This window comes from Monodon monoceros, unplaced genomic scaffold (assembly GCF_005190385.1).
Source record: "Monodon monoceros isolate NGI ecotype Baffin Bay Population unplaced genomic scaffold, NGI_Narwhal_1 Super_Scaffold_8, whole genome shotgun sequence".
Taxonomy (NCBI): domain Eukaryota; kingdom Metazoa; phylum Chordata; class Mammalia; order Artiodactyla; family Monodontidae; genus Monodon; species Monodon monoceros.
The window spans coordinates 57,799,903-57,809,071 of NW_021703785.1; the positions used below are offsets into that span (position 1 = coordinate 57,799,903).

Below are 9,169 nucleotides of genomic sequence, written 5' to 3' on the forward strand. Positions count from 1 at the left end.
TTACTCTGGACAATTAGGTGGGGCAATTTTCTCAGGGGAGGACAATGCTACTAAGGGCTGACTGAATTCATATAGCTGCATGTATGTTCATGGACTACACATACATACAGAAGGACATGGACACATAAACACCCACGTCCAGTGTTACCAAAACACACTTCTCAGAGCATGCCTCCTTGCAGTGGGATGGTAGCACCATCATGGAATATTTGAGAAGATAATTTGTGCTTAGTACTTCCACATACAAACCTATTTTAAAGTCTTAACATTCTTTGGAAGGTATCACTATCATTTTGAGCATTTTAGGGCTTAATATTTAATTTTCTCTCCCCTACCTTTTGTTAACTATAGGACAGAGGTTGTACATATAATTATTAAGAGCATGAGCTCTGCAATGAAACTACCTGAGCTTGAATCCTGACTCCCCCACTTACTAGTTACGTGACATCAGGCATGCTATTTCCCTGTGATTGTTTCCTTACCTTATAACATGGGAATAATGACGTATCTCCCCCATAAGGTGGTTATGAGAATTGAAAGGATTTTTAAATGTAAAAGTTTCTGGCAAAGGACAATGTGTCAGCAGTTATTTCTGTCACTAATAGCACCTAAAGCTTGAGTGGTTTCCATATGTACTTAAAAAAAAATTCATCCACAACCCAAGGGGTGGTATTTAAATGTTTTGATTTGATTGATTTGGGTCACTTTCACTAAAATAAGCACTCAAAATAAATAATAAAAACGTACAGGCCTATTTCCCAGAGGGGCAAATAAACATTAACAAATGTGCCAGGGCTGATGGTCCTTACTGTATTAATAATTCTCTCCTATCAAGAATCTCTATATAAATTTGAAAGAGAACCAGAGTAGTCTGAAAAGTACTTGAACTGTAAAAACTAAGAAGCCTGCATTAAAAGATGTCATAAAAGCTATCTTCTCAGCCAACGCGTAACACTTCTTAATCAAGTCTCAACTATGATTTAGGCTCAAAAGACTGGCAAAGAATATACAGAATGATTATTTCCTGTATATGTGATGACAGAATCAACTAGACCCAGTGCCAATTTCAGAGTGAGATTGATCTTCCTAGGAACACTCCACTTAATAAATAACTGAGCATCTACTATGTGTCTAGTAAGGTAAGAAAAGCTCCAATTGAAGCTGAATCCCCCCCCCATATTTAACTACAGAAAGGGAATTCCAAAAGTGGCAATTCTAAGCCCAAGCTATGGCGCAGCAGTCTTCTGAAATATCCAAGCACCCTGGAATATAAATATCAGAGAATGTCCCATTGACACTATGATTCAACTCTCTTCAAATCAAAACGGTATGATTAAGAATTTCTCTGGAATTGGTTCCTTCCTGTTAGTTTATCCAAATTCTTCAACTTTATTCTCCTCTGAAGTCTTAAGAGGAAAATGAAAACTTAATGATCCAGTTCTATACTGGATTTACCCAACAGCCTTGATAATCTTTCTTGAAAACAAATGCCAACTTATAAGTTTTAGTATTCAAAAACTATGTTCCAATTTCAGTAACTTATTAACATTTTTCATTATTTGTTTTCAGACAAGTGACACATACTTCTTGAAACCGTGATCTTGAACTTCTTAAAGGAGTACCTTCCTTAGATACTGTCAGTTCTGTTAAAATAATAGTTTTCAGTAAAAGCTGTGCTAAAACAAAAAATCTAGAAATATCCCTGTAGTTTCCTTTAGTCAAAAATTGTTAGCACAAGTGCGCTCATTTTAAAGGCAAGAATTTGTTCAAGCTGATGTATTGATTTTCTTCATCTCAAATGATGTCTTTAAATCTTATTCCCTCCCCCGCCCCCATTTCATCGCTCTGAGGTCCTTGGTAAAGCAGTCCATTTCCATAATGCACACACACATCCATAGTCAGTAGAAATCCCTTGCTTAAGAGTTTATATTTGCATCCCTGAAACTCAATCTCCCCAGTTTTGCCCTTCTATATTTTGCAATACAGAATAAAAGTCTCAATATTGTTCTTTTTCAAGCAAGCTTAATACCTCCACCCACCCCTGAGGACATTTGACATCTCATATTTTTTCAGTTCTCTGAATGCCCTCTGAAACTGGTTCACATCCATAGTCTGCATGTGTCCTGACATGAACCATACAAACCAAGACTTTCAATCAACAATGATTCGGGAGAACACGTGTTTATTAGCATATAGCAATAGTTTACCCTAAATAAATGAAGAATTTTCATGCTAGTTTTGAAATTTGTTGAATCTTTACCTAAATTCCAAACTAAATTATCCAATTTGACTACCCAAAAAACCATCCACAATTCTTTTTAAAAAAAGGAATTTAATGAATATAGAAGTATTGTAAACTCATCACAAATTTTTTTCCTGAAGAATATAACTATAAGGAACTTTTTAGAAAGAGTACGTAATCAGTTTTTAAAGATCCAAATTCCTTGGGTTTTAGGGGTAAATACATCTGAAGAGTTATATTCAAAAAACTGGTCTGATAGCTTAACTATTATGGACCTGAGGCTTTACTTTTGGGTGCTTTCCCTATTTTTTCAAAGGATGCAATGCCCACTAAAATGGTGACAAAAGTGGCATAGCAGAGGGTCTAACTTGACATCTGTACCATAGGTGAGTTCTGGTGACAAACACCCCTCTGAGTCAGATTTTTAGACTCCCAAATGTTTATTTGATTAGCCAAGTTGTCAGATTCTAAACCTGCCTGTCTAAAACTGTTAAAGAGGTTTAGTTAAATTATAAAATATTGAAATGTGAGAAATTGGTTGAGACATACTATTTTTACATTCTAAATGGGTCACTGTAACAGACAGGTCATACACTATGAATTTATATGTGTTGTGTTTACCTTTTGATAACCATAGCCATGTGTTTGAACTGAAATGTCTGTAATTAGTAAATGTTTTTTGAATATCAAATGTGAATTCCACAATTTTAGAACACCAGCTCAGCTTTTTGATAAATTTGATGTGATTATTGGGGTACAAAAGCAGCACATAATTTCTCTAATGGTCCTAGATTTCCTTCAGCAAATCTTGAGCGATACATTTTCAGTAATTATTTTTCTTTCTCTCCCAATGAAAACCCTTCAATGACATCCCTTGCCTCAGAAAGGCTCTCAAACTATGCAAAGGTACGCTTGGGGATGACGTGCAGGTGTGAAAGAGGAAGCCAGAGGGTAAACAAGATGCATCTTCTCATGTACTCAAATTTACTAAAATATTTTGAGAAAAAAGAAATTTTAAAATGTACGCATTTTTACAGTAAAACATTATGGAACAAATGATAAAATTAGTGGTATTTTTTGGGTATACAGTTGACCCCTGAACAAGGGGGTTAGGGGAACTGACCCACCTTGCAGCTGAAAATCCACGTGTAACTTTAGAGTTGGCCTCTGTACCCGCGGTTCCTCATCCTCAGATGGTGTAGTACTGTAGTACGTATTTATTGAAAAAAATTAAGTGGACTCTCACGGTTCAAACCCATGTTGTTTGGGGATCAACTGTATTGTAGATAAATGTAAAGAAAAACCTTTTGAGCCAGGAGCATATCTCATATCTCTTTTCCAGAGGGTGATGTTCTTTCCAGTTTCTGGCATAGTCATGAATTAAGAAATAAATTTGTTAATCCAACTACACAACTAGAAGGAAACAATATACTGCTAATAATAGTTGCCATTGGATGGTAAAAATGTAATTTTTAAATAGAATTTTTTGCTTTTTTCGAGGTTTCTATGCCTATACATTATTTTTATGCTGGGAAAAATTAAAACAAACTTCATTTTAAACAAAAATCCTTTTAAGATCTTAAAGTCAGTTTCACTGTGCTATTAAATATCTGTAACTATAAAATAAACCAGATTTGTTTTTCTTTACAGCTTATTAATATAGTTTCAAAATTAAAATAGATACCTACTCCTTTTCTTATACTTACCTTTTGAGGTTTTGGGGGCTGGAAGACTGGGGAAAAGACAGCAAAACCTCTCAACAGAGAATTCAAGAAGTGATTCTTGAATTCCTTTTCACCATTCCTTTGAGAACACAGAGTAGATTGCTCCCCTGAAGCTGACTTTAAAGTTATCTGATTTTTGAAATTACCTGTTCAGTCCTTCCCATGATAGTTAATTCTTCATTATCACTTCTAAATTTCCTGAACCCATAGGAACTTAGGGTTTCCATTTACAGATTTCTAAAGGAGGTGATTAAGTGGAGGTAAGGCTGCTGCAAGTAACTTTTTATTTTTCAAGGAGCTCTCTCTCCTTTTCAAAAAACAAACTCCCCCCCTCACTCACAAAAATCATACATGCTTATTTACCATCAAGAATAAGTAAGATTTATCTCACATCCAGTGAACCAGTAATAACATTTTAGCATATGTATTCTTTTAATGAGTCTGTTCACACTATTTGGTAACCTTTTTTCACTTAATCATGAAGTTTCTAGCTCATTAAAATACTGATTACATTATTTTAAACAGCTGCATAGTATTCCACTCAGCATGTTATTTAATCAGCTTTTTATTATTGGACACTTTAAAAACTTTCAATCTTTTCATATTATAAACAACACTATAATAAACACATGGATTACTTTTTAAATGAGAATATTTATTAATAGCTTTTACAGTATTAGAAAATTGAAATAGAGAATCCAGTATTCTTAAAAAAAATTTTTTTTTTTCTCAATCATTCAGCTCTTTATTGAATGCCTTTTTATGTGCTATGATGCTCTAGGTCACTCAACTTTGGCCAGATACAGATCAACTATAAAGCTTTAAAATCATGATGCCTGGGTCCTACTCACAAAGAATTTTTTTAATTTGTTAATTCTTTTAACGTGCTAAAATCCTAGAAATATATTATGACTGGTCCACACTCTACTGTATGTGATATATATTTTAATATAACTGAGGAAAAAATCAACTATATCACTTGTCAGCATAAAATTAATATTTGAACTTTGGGACCTAACATTTAGGCTGGTGTTTTGAAGTTCTGGATATCTTAGTCCACTTGCTTTTTGTTCTTAAATTTAAATTTTTTCTTCACATTGCCAATACATTTATAAAAGGTTAATATGCATGAATAAATGAGATACAATTAATGATTAATGATAACGAATGTACTTCTCTGTTAAGTGAGAGAAAAAGGTTAAGAGCTACAGGTATAAACCATTCATAACATGGGAAGGAGGGATAATGCCAGACTGCTAAAGTCAGGAAACACTCAGCACACACAAGAGGTTTGACCTGCTTTTAAAAAATGTACAGGAATTAGTCGGGGGAGAACTGGGGTAGTGAAATGGCATAAATAAGGGCACAGAGATAGAAAAACAGACGGAGCAGGACTAGTTTGCTTGAAGAAAAATGGAAAAACTTAAGGCTGGGGCAAGATCATGAGGTCTAAGTTAAGAAGTCTGAATTTTATCTTATTAGCAAAAGCATGATGAAACAATTACAGGCAAAGAACTCTTCAGCTAAAATGCTAATAGGAATGAGTGAGAAAAATGGCAGCAATTCCTAGAATGGAGGAGTTGAAGACAACTGTGATTCGTTTGAGTAAATGACAAATGCGAACAAGTTCAGAGTGTCTCTTGGAGCTATTAGCTTTGACTACCTAAACTGAGCAAGTAAAAAACAATTTCAGACCAATCAAATCACAATTCATAAAAACCTGATCATCACACATACACCTATTAACCATTTAAACATTTTGTTTATGTTCTAAATGGTCTCAGATGGAGGTTCTAACCTTGAGTGAGATCCAAAAAAATATTCTATCTACAAAGGTCACATAGGCTGATGCACATACAACTGTCAAGTTTCTCCTAAAGTAAGGAAAATTAAATCTGTACATTAAGCTAAGAACTTAAACAGCCCTAAGATCTGGCTCCTATAAACTTTTTGGGCTATGATTCTCCTTCTTGTATATTTGATCATAGCCATCGAGACCTTTTTGCTGCTCTTTTTGGTACACACCAAAAATATTTTAGCCTCAAGGTCTCTGTAGTTGTTATTTCACCTGCTTGAAAGGCTCTTCTCCCAGAAACCTAATGGTTTGCTCCGTTTTTTAGATCTTTGTTCAAATGTCATTTTTGTGAGGCATTTTTGGACACTATTTAAAAACACATCTGCCTGCCTTCCAAACACGTTTAACCCATCCCTCCCACTTCCCTTGCTTTATTTTTCTTCATAGAACTTATCACCATCTGACATACCACATATTAGTACTTATCAGTTTGTCTATTCTATTACCCATGCCTCACTCCCCAAATTGTAAGCTCATGAGGGCTGGAATTTACCTGTTTTGTTCAGTGCTGATCCTCAGTGCCAATATAGTAGAATAAATAAATTTGTAGTCCTCTATATATAAATGCTTCAAATCTACTTTTAATGCTCCTTGTTAAACATAAGCCAGAAAAGACATTTATGGAAAAACAAATTAACATAAAAATCTGCATAGACTATGTTAAAATGTACAAATTCTCTTAAGAAATGATGTACTTAAACTTTCTTTACTTCTATGGGACGACATTCTACTTTGTTGCTACATGCTAAAGTGGTATTTTTAACTGATCACATGAAAACTTAAAAAAAATTATCCTATAGTTTAGTATCGTATGCATTAAAGTCCAAACAGAAAAGAACTTTTAGTGGTTCTGTTAGAATTTATGTCCCTGAAAAATGTTACTTTCATAAATACAAGCATTCCCAAAGATTATAAAATAATGAGATGTGGAAATAAGCAAACTCTGGAGTGATTTTAAAGTTTCTACTACTTCCTAAAGATATTAATCCATGCTAAGTGCTTAAATTATAAAATGAAGATATACAGAATAACTTTAATAACAAGTTAATCAAATTGAGGACATTTAGTGTAAAGGTGGCTTAAAAATTTTTTTCTCAGCATAATTTCTCAAACAAAATCTAACCCTATAGCATAAGATAAATAGAAACAATAACAAGATTCTCTAGGCAGTTTACATTTTTTCAAAACACAAAAGTTCAATCACAAGAATATGATAAGTATCAGATTATTCAAAGTTCCACAGAATTAAGGGAGACCTGTACTCATACATATGCTAATCTAAATGTATTATTCACGAAGTTTTTGCATGAATCCCATGGATTAAAAATCAAGAAATAGACCCAAAGAGAAATGATAAATGTTGAATTTAATTTCAGTATAATAAAAACAAAAACCCAGCAACTAACTTGTTACCTTGCACAGTAATTTTAACATAGTTTAAACTTATTTATTTTGCCAACATTTTCTTCATTGCAAATAGCCTAAAAAAAAAAATCAGAAATCTGTGAGATTTATTTTATAAATAAACAAGGTAAGAACATAAACTCTTAAGTTCTGCTGGAGAAATTAGTTCTCCATTAAAGGGGCTCAAGCTATTAGTAATAAAACAGAAATTTTAGGAAATCCCTTGATAAGAGGTAAGAAAAAAAAAAAATTTTAGCTGGAAATGTACTGATGATGGTCTCTTACTTCTTCTCCCAGACATGTATGTATTGGGTTGGCCAAAAAATTCCTTTGGGTTTTAAGTAAAAATAAAAGACACATTTTTCATTTTCACCAACAATTTTATTGAACGTATTCACCCTTTTGTTCTACTACCTTCTGTCATTTTTCAGGCAACTTCATAATTTCTCCTTCCCCAAATTTTTTATCTTTTTGAGCAAAGAACTATTCTAGGTGCCTTTTATAGTCTTGCAGGGAATTTAAATTTTTTCCATTAAGAGAATTTTGTAAAGACTGAAATAAATGGAAACCCGAAGGTGCAATGTCTGGTGAATATGGTGGATGAATCAGAACTTCCTAGCCAAGCTGTAACACTTTTTGCCTAGTTATCAAAGAAACATGCAGTCTTGCGGTATCCTGATGAAAGATTATGCGTTTTCTTTTTGCTTCTTAAATTCATTTACTTTTGGCCGCGTTGCGTGGCATGTGGGATCTTAGTTCCCTGACCAGGAATCGGACCTGCACCCCCTGCGGTGCATGGAGTCTTAACCACTGGACAGCCAGGGAAGTCCTAGATTATGTGTTTTCTGTTGACTAATTCTGGATGCTTTTCATCGAGTGCTGATTTCAGTAGGTCTAACTGGGAGCAGTACTTCTTGGAATTAATTGTTTGGTTTTCTGGAAGGAGCTCATAAGAGGGGACTCCCCTCCAATTCCACCAAATACACAACGTCACCTTCTTTGGATGAAGACCGGACTTTGGTGTGGTTGGTGGTGGTTCATTTCACTTGCCCCACGATCTCTTCTGTTCCACATTATTGTACAGTATCCACTTTTCACTGCCCGTCACAATTTGTTTTAAAAACGGAATGTTTTCGTTACGTTTAAGTAGAGAATCACACGCGGAAATAAGGTCGGGAAGGTTTTTTTCGCTTAACTTATGTGGAACCCAAACATCAAAGCGATTAACATAACCAAGCTGCTGCAAATGATTTTCAAAGCTTGATTTGGATATTTTGAGTATGTCAGCTATCTCCCACGTGGTATAACGTTGGTTGTTCTCAATTAATGTCTTGATTTGATCCCTAACAACTTCAATTGGTCTACCCAACCGTGGAGCATCGTCCAGCAAGAAATCTCCAGCACAAAACTTCGCAAACCACTTTTGACACGTTCGGTCAGTCACAGCACCTTCTCCACACAATGCACAAATCTTTTTTTGCGTTTCAGTTGTGTTTTTACCTTTCTTGAAATAATAAAGCAATAATATGCCGAAAATACTGCTTTTTTCTTCCATCTTCAATACTAAAATGGCTACACAAAAATTCACCAATTTTGATAAGTTTTTTTTAAAATGCACTCTGATATGACAGCTGTCACAATACAACCTAACAAAACTGTTTCGAATGAAGTTAGAGACAACTAACCGCTCACTACTAGAGCCATCTTATGGAAAAAAACCGAACGAACTTTTTGGCCAACCCTATTAATAACAGCTCTAAATACTTACTAGAGCCAAATCTATCTCAAAAGTTTAGGACATTAATTTTTCTCCTTTTTGCTAATACTCAATGAGAAACAACACTTAGAATATAACTTTTTCCATGAATAAGGGATAGTAATATCCACCTGCAAAAGGAAAAAAAAATTGATTTAGAATGTCAACTTCTAAATAAATAAATACAT

General features: G+C 34.2%; 1 long non-coding RNA gene across 1 annotated transcript in view; it reads right to left on the minus strand.

Annotated features, from left to right (window-relative positions):
* The window catches only part of LOC114888012, a 35,463-nt gene extending 27,120 nt beyond the window's left edge, over window positions 1–8,343 (minus strand). The window contains exons 1-3 of the long non-coding RNA XR_003791682.1: window positions 7,235–8,343; window positions 6,315–6,411; window positions 3,370–3,517 (exon numbers count right to left, since the gene is read on the minus strand). This is a non-coding gene — a long non-coding RNA (uncharacterized LOC114888012). The remainder of the gene's footprint in view (window positions 1–3,369; window positions 3,518–6,314; window positions 6,412–7,234) is intronic.
* Between the last annotated feature and the right edge of the window lie 826 nt (window positions 8,344–9,169).